Source organism: Cygnus atratus, chromosome 19 (assembly GCF_013377495.2).
Source record: "Cygnus atratus isolate AKBS03 ecotype Queensland, Australia chromosome 19, CAtr_DNAZoo_HiC_assembly, whole genome shotgun sequence".
Lineage (NCBI taxonomy): Eukaryota > Metazoa > Chordata > Aves > Anseriformes > Anatidae > Cygnus > Cygnus atratus.
The window spans coordinates 2,368,325-2,383,136 of NC_066380.1; the positions used below are offsets into that span (position 1 = coordinate 2,368,325).

The 14,812-nt window shown below is 45.9% G+C and overlaps 1 protein-coding gene across 10 annotated transcripts in view; it reads right to left on the minus strand.

Annotated features, from left to right (window-relative positions):
• The window catches only part of DAB2IP (DAB2 interacting protein), a 238,113-nt gene that overhangs the window by 94,316 nt on the left and 128,985 nt on the right, over positions 1-14,812 (minus strand). The gene's annotated exons all lie outside the window — the stretch shown is intronic.

Consider the following 14,812-nt stretch of genomic DNA (forward strand, 5'->3'; position numbering starts at 1 on the left):
ATGGAGAAGAAAAAGCAGAGACAAAGCAGAAATCACGATGGAGAAATTATTCTGATTTGCTGCATTTGGGGCTGTGCTGAAAGCCTCCAGCACTCGCCGGCACAGACACGCTCGCTGCAGCCCCGTCCCCGGTGGGCCGCGGCGCAGCACCCGCCGGCTCCCCCGGCGCTATATTTAGCAGCAGCGAGCAGCCAGGCGGGAGGCGAAGCGCTGCCCATCTGCAGGCTCCGGAGTGGGAGCGTGCTTGGAAGCAGCCTGTTTTATTTGCACGTTATTTAAAATACGAGCTGCAATTGCCAATTGTTGTTGGGGGAAATCACTCCCTTGCACGCCGGGGAACAAGGCCGGCGAGGCACAGCGTGGGCTCAGGGGGAGCCATCACCTCTGCGAGTCTTCATCTAGCAGGGTAACAGCAACAATTCCCTAAGCTCAGGGCAAACCCAGCCGCGTTCCTTCCCACCTTCTCCAGAAAGCAGAAACCAGATATATGGGTTGCTAAACGCGGTAGCAGGAATTCCTTTAGTGGGGAATACTAGAGATGAAAGCGGCACAAAGCAGACTTCCCCAATCCATCCTACATCCCAGTTCCCTGTCTTGTTTGCACGTGAGTGTTGTGTAAGCCATAATTACGCAATCTCACCAGTCACCATTGAGCAGATTCTCAGCTTGTTTCAGCTCAGCAACAGATACCAGCTTATGATCATAACAGAACGGCTAGATTTTTTGGCAAACTTATTGCCAAAGAATAATGTGACCTCCTGCATCACAGGAAAACGGGCAGCTCAAAGATGTGCTCTAGGAGAACCCACGGACAGGGGCCGCAACACCGCTGCCTCGGAGCTCCACGACCTCCAAACTGCACAGAGCTGGACACTCAGCTGCGACAAAACACTTTCCAGTCTACTTTTGGATACAAGTGGTAGATAAAATCGCTGGGCGAAATAGCCCAGCCTAAGTAATCTTCAAAAGTGTTGGATGTAGACTTATTAATTTTTGGCAGGTGATTACTCACTCAATTTTTCAATGAAAAATTAATGAAGAATTCTGAATACATTTTTCATGAGAGACTGTACAAAATGAACATAATTTTTAAGGTTTACAAATGGATGTTAAATAGTTGTGAAACAATGGTCAGACCAGAGGAATAGCTGCAAAGCCAGTTCACAATATTTATTAGGGTTTTTATTAACCACTTTTTGAAATGGTTGGCCTGCCCTAAACTCTATCATACAATAGGTTTTGAAGATTTATTTTTATTTTATTCAATTATCAGGATGAATACAATTAGGAGGACTCAACTTCTCCAATATATTTAACTGATACCAGCCAGTTCAGCTATTCTTTATATACTACATGCCAAGAGCACGAACCAAATTTAATCCCACATTCTTACGCACTGACATTTATAGAAAGAAAAAAAATACAACAGGAAGAAGTGTGTCCAGAGAAACTACTCCCAGAGCTGAATGACACATTTTTAGCTTCTTGGTGACAAGGTATGTGGTTTTAACACATCACACTGGAGGAAAGAAAAATGCCAGGGATGCAGGTGATACAGCACTCTTCTGATCCTGAAAATACTGACACGCTGCTCTCGGCCAGCTGGAACTCACTGGAGTCAGGAGCAAGAATGGCGCGTGCTGATTTGGAGCAAAGCAGGACAATGGGCTCGGTGAGATGAGGAACTAGAGAATTAAATTAAATGTTCAAAGGGAACTTCATTCTTCCAAAACCTTCAGACCTATGACTGGGTTGGTGGTGCAATTATTCAAGTCAAAACCTTTTTTGCATTTTAATTAAACAAAAATAAAAAGGAAAAAAAAATCTAATGTGAATTTTAGAACACCAAGGCGAGAACAATTAGCCCAGGGAACTATTGATGAGACTTCAAAGCACACGTAGTGGTGCCGGGCTAGAGGTGCTCTGGCGCAGGGCTGGAGCAGGACCAGGAGCTAGCAGCCAGCCGCCTGGCAGCAGCCTGGTGACCCGAGCCCAGGTCCCAGCAGTGGGCACCCAATGCTCCCAGTGCCACCCACCCAGCTCCCTGGGGTGTTCCCAGGGTGGGCATAGGCCGGGGAGCAGCGGGGCAAAGCAGCCGGGCTGCTGCTTGCGGGGCCCTGCAGGCTCGAGGCGCGGCGTCCGGAGGCGCGGGAGGAGCTGCGAGCGCCACATGCGCTGCACCTGGGGTGAGGGCAGGGAGAGGATTTCCCCAGCCTGTCAGTCAGCCTGGCGTTTGTACAGAAGGCCTTTTCATTTCTAAAAGTTGTTATTGGAAAATGTCACTATTCATTGTCAAGAGTTCCCGTGATGCAGTAACTCTCATTACACCTAAGCCCTCTCAGCACAAAATAGCCGCGCACTGATAACCTGAATATATTTGCGGCAGCTGCTGTTCCACAGACTGCGCTCTCGTACAGTCAGGTTATTTTACATGCTTATTAGCCCCATTATTTTATAACTCATTCCTCTGTGTAATGCTGACTCTCTATCACTTCATTTTAACAAAAAGATATGTTCCTCTGAGGCAATAAGGGACGAGGAGCCTCAGCGATGGAAAGGGAGGAGGCTGCACTAAAGGCAGCAGGTCGCGCTGTGCCCAGGCTGAGGAAGCGCCCAGCGGCCTGGAGCCCTGCAGCCAGTGTCCCCTGGGGGCCCTGGAGACGGTGTCCAGGGGAAAAGCTGCCAGCACTCCCCCATCCTTGTGCTGTGTTGTGCCTTGCTTGGGCCAGGTACCCGTGCGCTTCGTGGATGCACACCCCAGAAGAGCTCCAAAGCTAAGAAGGGTGTTACTGAAGAGGTGATGCACGCTCACACACGCTCACGCACACACACATTCACGGTCAGCTCCCCAAGGCGCCTGTCTGAGGGATGCACAGAACAGACATGCCAGTGCTTTCAAGGAAAAAGGTGTACAAACGGTGCTTCTTCCAGCGGCAGCCCGCACGCGCATGTGCACTGGATTCACTGCGGAAAGCCTCAAGAGGTGAGAGGAACGATGGGGACTGCGTGGGGGGGAGCGAGAGGAGTCTCTTTAGCTGGAAAAGACAAGGAGAGATGGCACGACAGATGTCCTCTTAGTGAATTATCACCAAATAATGAATGGTGAAGTAAGAAATAAACTGTCTCTTTCTACTTACTGCCTTTTACTAAAATGGCCAAGGAAGAGATAACAAAGATGAAAGACAACTAACAATAGATTTAAAAATATTAGTGTTATAATTTATGTATCATATATCTCACTGTGTTTGCAGCACTCACTGATACAAGAGGTAATCGAGAACAAAAACTTCACAAGGCTGCAATGGGATTTTTGTTTTTTAAGACAATGAGACTTATAACAGCATTCCGAAGAGATAACCAAGCTCTCAACCCAGGGTATAAGCCAGCCACAAACTGGCACCAGGCACTGGGCTCCTCGGGCGAGCTCCTGTCACTCTGCTTTGTCACTCCCCTGCTACCAGAATATTTGCTCTGACCGAGGGGTGTGCAGAGGCTCTGCTTGCTGTGAGGGGGCTGGGAATGAGGCTAATCAGGTGAGTGAGAACCTCAACATGAGTGACTTTATCTAAGGAGGGCAAAACACCCTGCCTTGGTTTGCACAAAGAGCGAGCTGTAGATATGAAGGCATCGAGTCGGAAAGCTCTCCAGTGCATGTCGGAAACAGGTACAAAAGGGCCGTGATAATGAAACAAAGACAAATCATTCCTTGCCCTTTTCTTGCAGGTCTCACTCAAGGACCTGGAATTGCTTTATGAATACATATCAAGGAAGCTGTCAATAGTCTTGGGAAGCAGTTATGTTATACACAGATCATAAGCCACGTTTAAGAGATGGGAGTTAAACAAAAATCACACAGGAGTCAGCTGATGACTTTTCCTTAAGTTACACGTTCAGTTAGAACATGTTAAAACAGAATCAGAATTATCACCCACTCTGTAGGGCTCTGATGCCTGTGTAAATGAAGCCAGAAGTAACTAGTTAAAGGAAGAAGGATCGAGGAGATTAATGTTAGCTAGACTTACTTCCCTAGATGGCTCATAGAGCTTATAATAGAAGAGGGATGCAAGAAAGCAATTAAAAGAGCTAACTTAAATAAATCTCTAAGTGTTGAAGGTTTGCCAGCATATACCTCTAAATTCTTCTGCAGTGCATCTGGGCCCCTTCCTCTAGAGACTCTCTAACAACCTTTCAGACATCAGGGTAATTATTGCAAAGTGTGACCCAGACTGTGGTTACTGGTGTAATCAAAAAATCCCCTTGAGGTTTCAACATTAGACACAATCTCACCAGTAAAGCAGACTTCCAACTGCTGGCTAACATTTTTGTAATGGCTAAATGTAAAATTTCATTCTCCATGACTCCGCGATGCAGCCAGTGGGCTGGGGTCACGCTGTCTGCTGCAGGACTGCCCACCAGACAGGCTGCTGTGTCCATTAGGGACCTGCCACAGCTGCAGTCCCCAGAAAAGCCTCCTAGCAAGGAGCATAATCAAGGAGCTCAAGCAGGAAGGAAGACAGGTAATGGATGGAGAGAGACAACATCTAAATGTTGTTATTAAACGGGTATGATACTGCCAGTGAAGTTTTCCTACTTTGGCAGGCTGGGCACATCTGCTCCTTTGCAACATTTCCTATACAAAACTTGCTCCCCTGATGTTTCAGCTCCTCAGACTGACGGAGTGTTTTATCTCCTTGGGGAGCTTACAGACTGCAGTGGATTTGCTAGATTCTGGTGCACAGGGAACTTCCACTGCTGGGACATCAATCCTTGCTTGGTTCTAACATGCCATCTCCAATTTAAGCAAACAGGGAATAAGGAAAGAAATGAAATACTAATTGCAATCCAAATTGCTCTGTCTTCTAGCCACCCCCTGCCAACCCTCCTCCCTGCTCCCTAATCCATACGGTCTGAGTGATGATCAGTGAATAATTAATGCTGGGTGAGCGAGAGAGGCTTCATGCAGAGCGCGTCCGCAGGCGCGATGTGCAGCTCGGGCAGCCCATGGGCAGCACGGAGCGGTGCCCCCGGGCACGCACCCCGAGGGCTCTCCGACACGCGCAGCCCGGTGGCACCCCACTCCTTGCAGCTTCTGGGTCAAACTCTCTGCGCTTGCCCAGCCAGCCACTGCCAAAACCCATACCTCCGTGTTGGCGTGGGGCATTAATAAAAGCTATGGTGGAAGTGCCACGATCACGAACAATGACACGTCAGTGATTAGAAGGTACAGTCTTAAAGTAAGCATTTCAGCACACAGCAAAAGAAAGAAAAAATATCACAATGTGGTGGTAAAACTACGCCAAGCTGGTGTTCTGAAAACACAAAAGTTAAAACAAAAGACAGCTCCCAAGCAGCCAAATGCCAGACCTCGGCCTTCTCTATTGATTCAGAGCGTGAGTGTGTGGGGGAAATGCCGCACTGCACATGTCCCTCCTCTTACAACAGTCTGAAACCAAACCCCTCGATCCAAGTACCATCAAATTCAAGCAACTCAAAGTCTGAATTCAAATTATTTCTCTTTTTTAGCTATATACGGGACTAAAACTGTTCAGATGACACGAGGCAGCAAGACACATCTTTTGCTGTGTCTGAAAATACCACACACATCTCTGTCGCTCCAGACTCTTCATCCTACAGATTCAAGAGCACTGGAGAACTGAGAAAAGCGCTCAAAGCGCGGTTGCTTCGCCCTGCCCTACCTGCAGAACCTTCCTGGGCCTGGAGGGAAATGCCGTGCTGAGGTGGCAGCCGAAGGGTGGCAGCCCGATGGGTGGCAGCCCGGGGACGTGCTGCTCCTCGTCAGGGCCAGGTGACAGCAGGAGGAGGCTGCTCTGCGGCCCCGGCCCCCAGCGCAGGCTCAGCCTTCCTTCGGGCCCAGCAGCTTCATGCCCAGGGAATGTGAGCAGCAGATCCCGCGGTGAGCTACGAGCAGCCCTCAGCCCCTCATTTCAGTGCTCAGAAGCAATGAGATTTTTTATAATTTTCTGCTCACTTCTTCCAAAACACACGTGAATCGTCCTATGTTCACGTATATATGGGTATCACTGGGAGTGCGACTATATAGCCACACATCCATTACAGGACAAAGCTCCCCACACAGCAAGGAAAGCAAAATATTAATTATTCAAGGTGCATACAACAGAGCTATGTAAATCATCCGTTAACTACCGCAGGACTACTTTGCAGAGGGACTCCTATGGGGAAGAAGCACCGAATGCTTCAAATCGGGGCTGTGTGTAATCTCTCATGTACCAGCAATGGAGCATGGGGGTTATTGCACAGGGCCAACATAATCCCAGAGACATTTGTAAATGTGAGCAAAGGGGACAGCCTGATATAATACCCATGGCTTTATAATTACTAATACGTTGGCATCATTTCGTGAATGAATGCCACCCTCCTGCACACCATCAGTCATGTGCAACGCGTGCCACATCCCTGTCTCACACAATTACTTACGTAACACACGTGGATTAAAACCAAATTCATATTTCTGGCTTTTATTCAAATCAGCTAAGTATTTTTTTTAAAACAAATTATATTTTAATTCTAGCTAAAATGCACTGCCTTAATTCAATTAAAATCAGTTCCTGTTTTTTTTCATCACACCTGACCTGAATTTTGCTGAAGTGAATGTAAGTGAGATGTTCTGTAATTGTACTGAAAATTAAAATCATACACACTGCCAATGAGGTAAACAAGATCATAATACCGGCATTATAAGAAGATACCCACAAGTGAACAACGTTCTTGAAATCTCCCTACTAATCATTTCACAAGAGGCCCCATATCGTAAGGCATTATTAAAGAGAACGGGGAGGAGGAAGGACAGAGGAGCCCATTTTTCCTCTGCCTGTTTTTTTCTCCCCTCCTAGCTGATGGATGAACTTGACATAGTTATTTCGTATTCACAAGTCCTGAACATCATTACATCCAGTGCTCCGTACAACTGGCTGCTGGCAGCGAGCTCAGCACACGGGCTGCCTCCAGCTACAATCAGCGGATTTCTGTGCACCACCACTGCAATATGAAATGGGATAACAAGATATACATGTCAGACAGCTGCGTCTTCCAGCACTCGGAACAAAGGCTTGAAAACCTTGCCCACCTCCGTTATATGCTCACTTATAGCTCCGTCTTTGCCCCTCACACAGATCTTCAAATCCAAGCCTCGCAGTTTCAATAAAGAACACAGCTAAACTTGATTTTAAGCACTTCCTCCTTCCAACAGACACCTATTGCTAATACTAATTGCCAACACAAGTGATGAGTAGAGGATGGAAAAATCTGGTGCATCCAGCACTGTAACTTCCCTGAGATGGGAAATTCCATTCTGAGAGAGGGAAACCTGCAGCAGACCAGGCGGGCATCCCTGCCCTGCCTGCAGGGGCACAAACGGGAGCACACTTCGATGGCCTGGCTAATTAAATGCAATTGCATGCTGCCACTGAAAGGAAAGGGCTTTTTCTGCCACCTTCCCATTGCTCTGCAGTTACGCGACTTGGCGCAGTGCCCTAACCAAACTGACACCCCCACCCCAAATAATAATTTCCCACTGAATCGACTCGCTGGTCTTCCTCAGCCTGTGATGGCTGGATCTGCTGCGAGGGGAGCCAGTGGGCTGGGGAAAGGAAGGCTGATCCTTTTCGTTTTAACGTAGTGTTTTCAGCAGCAGCAGTTTTCATTGTGTGCTAGAATGTTTAAGCCTGGGAAAGAAGTATCTTAGTTTTGTCGTAAACAAAAAAATAACTAAAACAAAACAAAACAAAAAAGCAGAAGGGCCTTGAACTAACAGAAAGCCTTTTCTGGTATAAAAGCTGTAGTGATGGCATTTCCTTTCTTTTTTTCTTTGAGTCTATTGACATGAAGAGTAATGCTAATGTAATTGCACTGAAATTCATGCACATGAAAATCTCAACAGGGCAAAGTCAGAATAAATGGTCTGTTTGAAAACAAAATGTTAATGCAGCGGCACAGCAGTATCTGCCTTCCATCTGAAGGATATCCAGACACCATCAGCCACAACGCAACTTAACTGCCACCCCTGCTCAGAGGCTTTGCAGAAAGGAGAGGAACGGGACCGTCTGCTTGTAACCCCGGGGTGCCCACTGCTGCACCCATCACCTCGGCCAAGCAGCGGCCAAATGAGCCAACGCTGTCTGTTCAGCCTGTACGAGGAGTAAAAGGAAAGACAGCCTCCTTCCGTCCATTAATCAACCTGATCTCCCACTGCAGAAACAATGCCTTCCGATTGTACGCATTTACCAAACATTCTTCAAATGCTAACCATCTGCAGCTGCAATACAATGCTTTGATTACAAATGTCAAAAAGATAGAGCATAAAATTAACTTCTCCTTATTTAGTAGGTTTAGAGAAATGTGGCTTCACGCTACACTAATTCAGTGCCCTCAGTATGAAAACTCCCCATTATGATGTCTCATCAAATTAGAGCCAACGACACAACGATGTCATCTGTACCATCACACAACACTATATTTCGTAATTAAGCAGGACAGTGAAACAATGGCCTTGCTTATAGAGAAAAGGTCAGGAATGCAAAACATATTTTTGCAAGCTAATTGTAAGATGCATGAAGCCAATTATCCCACCAGTGCTGCATGTGCCTAAGTAGGAAGGATCTTATAATTTTGCTACATGACTCCAAGTCGAGTCAAAGTCCTCGCTGCACCCCTGTGGGGCACTCGGTGGGCTTGTTTAGACGGTCAGGAAAACGGGAGGCAGAGAAAAGTGAGTAAGGCTATTAAAGTAATTCCGATTTCGTAGCTCTTCCCTTGACATTTTACAATAGCTTGAAAACTTTCTAGGAATTAAGACAGTCTTTTACTGAAAGATATGAGTTGACTTCCCTGTTAAATTAGGATGTTTGAACATGCAGGATAAGGGTGTTTACATATTTCTTTGAGACTGACAAATACATTTACCCCAGGTAGCCTCAGATACAAATTACAGATTCACATCCATGTGCAAAAGCCTGAATATATATATGCAAGTAACTAAAACAAATTTGCCAGGAGAAATGGCTGAGACCTTGCTGTTGCCTTGGGAGAAGCTGAAAAGCACCCTGTTGGTTTCAGGCTGTCTCTACCCCTCTCGGGGTTGCTAAATGGCTTTAGCTGAGGGGAGCAGCGTATTGCTGAATGGGGCTCTACGAATAGTTCTGTGTGCGCAGAGCAGTGCAACTGATCCGCAACCTTCCAGGTTTACTGGAGCTCTACTCCCCTTAACGAAGAAAATGTCATGAGAACGATGCTGATGGGGAAGTGCTTGAGCTTTGTCGAGCCCTGGCTGCAACTGCTGGGGCTGCAGAGGAGCAGAGGAAGCACTCGTGCCCACCTGGACCTGGAGGTGCTCTCGCTCTTACTGCCTCTCATCGGCCACGTACTGCAGCACCCAGCTGATTCCAAAGGGAATATGTGCCCGTATTAACGTGATGGAAACCCAAACCGCCTGTATCAGGAAACTGTACCTTATTTTTACAAAGCTGACTATTACCCTTTCTTCCCTAAAAATGATTGTTTGTTTTTGCTTCAGTGTCTCCCAGAAGAAAACTCCCAACACCCTCTTTCCATTAAAAGCTTTATCCCTTTAAAAATATTTGAATATTATTTCCTAAACTTCCTACTACCACGAAGAAGGCAGCGAGCAACATGAGTTTCTGTGGAGAACTGATAATTTCCTCCTGCATCTCTTCTTCAAAGCAGTTCTCTGATTTCACTCTAGCCTCCTAACACAGCCATTAATTGGCGATCAGTAATTAACTTTCTGGTTCATGAAATACTTTGCAAAGGAATCCCATTAAAAGGTTGATTTGCACATTCCTAGACAAGGTTGCCTTGATATAAATGCAGGCACTAGATGAGGCCAGCAATCCTGAGACCGTCCTTGAATCTGTGAGCTTCTCTTTGAGCTCCCCACGTTTGTTCCCCGGCTGCAGGGTGGAGCGGGACCGGCCGTCCTCCGCCGCACGGGAGCGCAGACATTGGTACCTGCTGGCTGCTCCTGCTCCTGACTTTGCAGGATATTTTATTTTGCTTTTCAGTTATGGCTGATGGTGCTGAATGGTTTCCATATCCAAACTCATCAGTGCTTCTTCAAGTATTTTTATTATCAGAAAAACCCTGCATTGTGCACCTACCATTCTAACTTAGGAAGCTTCAGTGGCTAATGCCACCTACGTAAAGAGCCAGGAGAGCCAGCGAGCTCTCCAGCACCTTTCACAGAGATCTGAAAGCGCCCCGCGCGTTGTGCCAGCGCCCCAGATCTGCAGGATGAGTCACTCCTCTTTCCACAGGAATCAAAGTGACTTCTTCGTACTTTGTGATGCAGCAGTCACCATGTTCTCCTCAACCTTAACCAATTTCATCATAACTAAAAATATTCGGCGTATCAGGTTTGTTGGGAATAACCAAATGATAATTAGATCTAGTAAGAACTCACAAGCTAAGTTTACTGTACCAGCATAGATGTTCATAAGTTATTGATGTTCTCCTATTGCATCAAAAAACCATGTTAGGAACGCTTGAAAACCCTTAATGCAGACTGCGTTAGCACATTAGGAATTAAATGCACTGCAGTACATGACTTGTATGCTTTCTCTTCCCTCTGTGGGTTATAAGCAGAAATTTTTGATGGGATTAAAAAAAAATAGTTTAAAGAGGGAGTCACAGTAGTGCAGGTCTTTGGTGTTACCGATGCATGGCTGTTCCCCTTCCAAGGCTGAGGCTCATTTAACAATCAGCCATATGCTCAGACTTTTGTAGTGCCAAGAAAAAACATAAATGGAATGTTATCTTCTGGAATTACAAAAAAAAACAAAACAAAACAAACAAAAAAAAAACCTTGCAAAATAATCCCAAATGTTACTAACTGAGTGTCCCTCAGCTCTAAATGAATTCTAAGCATGCTCAGAAAAAGTGTCTTTAGGAATGATCAACTTCAGGATTAACTAGTTACTCAGAGTACTCATCTTTCACCAAGTCAGAAGGCATCCATCCCATAAAAGTGATTGTGTCCCTCTCCTCTCAGTCCTAGTGTATAATTATGGTGGCCTTTGCCAGTTTCAGAGGAGATGGGACCACGTTCATGTATTTAGGTTTAAAAACAACAACCCCCATTTAATGGACTTTCTAAATTCCTGGCAAACTTTCTTTTCCAGAAATTACTTTTAAAAGATTACTGTGAGAGAGCATCAGCAGTGACGGAACAGGTCACTACCACCAGAAAACAATCCCAAATGCCCTAACGATACATTTAACAAGTGCAGCAGCAGAACCTCCTTCAGTTCTGCAGTGCCACGCTGGGTGCCCAAAGCCCAGCCCAGGAGCCTGCTCCATCACACAGGCTGCAGGAGAAATGTGGGTCCAATTAAGAACAATCCATCTGCCAAATGCTTGATTTGTGGCCGATTCCAGAGAGGCCGCTACAAAGACAAACATTCAGAGCTCCGTGATAAAAACTTCGTTAGCTGCTGTAATAAATCAGGATGCAGGAGACATTGTTAGCAAAAAACCAGTTTAACACAATCCTTCTTTAGCTCTAACGAGCAATCTGACTAGCCAACAAATTGAAAGGCGCGCTCATTCCACAATACTCCTTTGAATCTCACACTTATATAAACTGATTGTACCAGATTAATGCACCTCTCACACCAGACACTAGTTAGACTTGCTCCGATTTTGCTGCTTCTGTTCGCAGTCAATAATTGCATCACTGTTACTGTAATGGGGCTCCAAGAAAAAAATCAGCATGCAAAAGAATGGCAAAATCCGGCCTACTGCACCAATGTGAACCCCGTGGTAATTTACTGGAGTTAGCACAAGCAATTTATTGCACCTTTTCCAAACGAAAGTCTCTTCTCAGTCAATGTAAAATCCAATACCATGAGAAATAACCACGTGCTTTGTACAAAGGTAAGCTCTGCTTGACTAAAACCAGTGCGTTTGTCTAACGCCCTGCTTTAAACAGGTCCTCAGATGTTCTCCATAGACATAAAATAGTTGGCCAAATTTTACTAAGACAGAATTCTCGGAGTTTTCGTAGTTGCTCTGACCGTGCACACACCGTGGTAGTACCACAACCAGGTGCCTGGCAGTGGAGATGGGCCCCTGTAGGTGGTATATCAGCTCCGCAGAGACAAACCCCCACACACTTCAGGACTGGCAGCTCCTCTCTGGGATGCCACAACCAAGCTTCGTACGGGCAGCTCGGCACAACTCTGCTGGAAACCTGGCTGTTCTCTCTGTGCCACCACAAGGTAGAACACCAGCCCCTACTGACCCAAATCCCACAGGGCAATTCTGAAGGGGTGCCACTGAGACACTCTGTGACACCTCCAATGTTTAAAGGTATTTCCTTGTTTTGCTTTGTTACAAAACGCACATTGTACAAATTTCTCACTGTGGTAGAAGGTAACCATTTGCCATTTTAAATTTACATAAAGTATTGAAATGCATACATTAATCAAGCACAGGTTAAAAAGCGCATGTTTATAGCCTCTTCCCTGCTCTACATACCTGTCACGTCCATCTAGTTAGCTGTCTGTGCATGTATGTGCACATTTCAGATATTTACATGCACCTGCTGTACACAGCATGATAAACAGGACATGCAGGAAAAGCATAAAAAATAAAATAAAAATACTAAGAGATAGACCACAGCACCGATTTAGATATGCAGAAGCTAAGTAACAGAATCATTTACGATCTAATATAGCTCAGTACTTCAACCTCAAGTGTTTTGTCTGCATTTATTGCACTATTCATTTCTGCTACGGTATCACCTGCAAAAATTCCACAAAGCCCCACAGCAGTACGGTGTTACAATGGGTACTTCCAGGAGAAGAGCAGCAGTTTGCAGACAATCAGCTTTAATACAAGATGGAGTCAAGAATCAAATATTTAAGAAGTAACTATTCTGATACCAGATGCTTCTTTGAAGTAGTTCTTGGATTTTGCGAAAGACAAGGAAGCACAACAGAAAAAAATGAACGAGAGTGATCTAAAAGACTCAAGCCCCTTCATACACAGAGCTGCATGCATCGTGCATTTTAATAGACACAGGAATGTTCAGGAAGATAAAATTATCTTCCATAACCAAACCCTCGAAGGGTGACCGAGAAGCCCAGCTGCTGCTTTCTTTCACCTCTCTGAGAGCAGCACCTAAGGCCGAGGCCTTCTGCAGCAGGCACTTGCTGACTTAGAGGTCTGACACTGCTAGGAAGGCGAGGGAACTAACAGCTCGCTGTCAAAATCTACTGAGTGCCAGATGGTTTTCTCCAGACCAGGCCGCGTCTACGTACCATAGATCAAGTTTATGAGTGATGCCTGAAGCCCTTCATTTTCAGTTTCTAAATACTCACATTAGCAAATCCTTGGGGTTTATTCGAGGCTGCCAAATGCTACCTCTCCTCCAACCCACCTTTTATACTCTACACCGAACATGCACTACAGCCATTCAGTGAATCTCCTCAAAGAAAAGCTCTGGTAAACGGGGCCGTGTCTGAAAGGACACTGCCCGGCAAGATCCAGGCTTCTTGTGCTGGGAGAGCACGGAAATTACAAGGCTTCATTTGGGAGAATGACTTCGGCTTCAGGGCTGGCCAAACAGCTCATTCCCAAGTCCTGTAGTGCCAATTCACAGAAAGAAACAAAACTCATCTACATAGAGAGAAACATCGTCCAGCTTGCCCATTTTGGGGTGAAGCAGCAGCACTCTGGGCAGATTCCTGGCCACCCCACTCCATCACTCGCCTTCCATACGGAACACAGTGCCCTACTTTGAGCATCTGTGAAAACTGCAGCACAGAAATCACATCAACTCTGCCTTCTCAGACAGTAACCCCCGAATATTACTCTACGCTGACCAGCACAAACCTTTTACTTGCTAAATCCAGAAGGAAAATGCTTAGGTCATCTAAGGAAAAATCCAGATGCGGGCTTCATAAATTTCCAGCCCCTCCAGTGAGTGAGAGTAGCTAAAAAGAAGGAAAAGTTGCCATTGTCTGAAAGTGAAGCATGCACTCAGCGGTTTCTAACGTGCTATCCTGATATTTTACAATACTACTGCTACAAAATGATAACAGCAGTGCATGTCTTATCTGGCATGTTTTTCAGACAAAGGCTTATTTTGGCATCTCAATACTTCTGTATCATTCTCTGAAGAGATTCACGTAAGGTTTAAAGAGCTTCCTTTTGGAAGCAAACCACTAGTTTGTTTCTGTGACTAGTAATGGAGCCTGTCATACCCAGCCCTGACCTTGATCTGCATGTGAATTTACACAAATTTACCTAGAAACGTGTCTGTCTCATGCACACACTGACATAAATGTACGTACACATAAATACACAGAAATCCACTAAAGAGCTTTACTCTCTAACTGAGCTGAAGAACAAAAACAAGGTCTCATTTCCCCTGTATTTTGCTTGCAATTCACTCCAGTACTGGCCATCCCATGTCAAATGCTTCCTCCGATCCATCTGCATATTCCCTGCAACACATCCCTTCTGGACTGAAGGATCCTGCCATGGCTCAGACAGAAAGGCAGCTCCGGCCACATGCCGGGCATCCATCGCAGTGTAATGACAGCAGGCAGGGGCTATGCTGGAGACGTGTGTGTGGAAGGGGGAGAAAGGGATCTGGGGAGATTACGGTTGTTATTGTTCGTACAACGTGCAGCCCGGCAATGCTCAATGCACCCGCTGTGGGAGCATCCCTCTCCTCCCGCCTTCACCCGCATCAGTCGGCTTCGGCTGCTACATCTCTGTGCTATTTATATGCCGGTGCATCAGCTTAGGA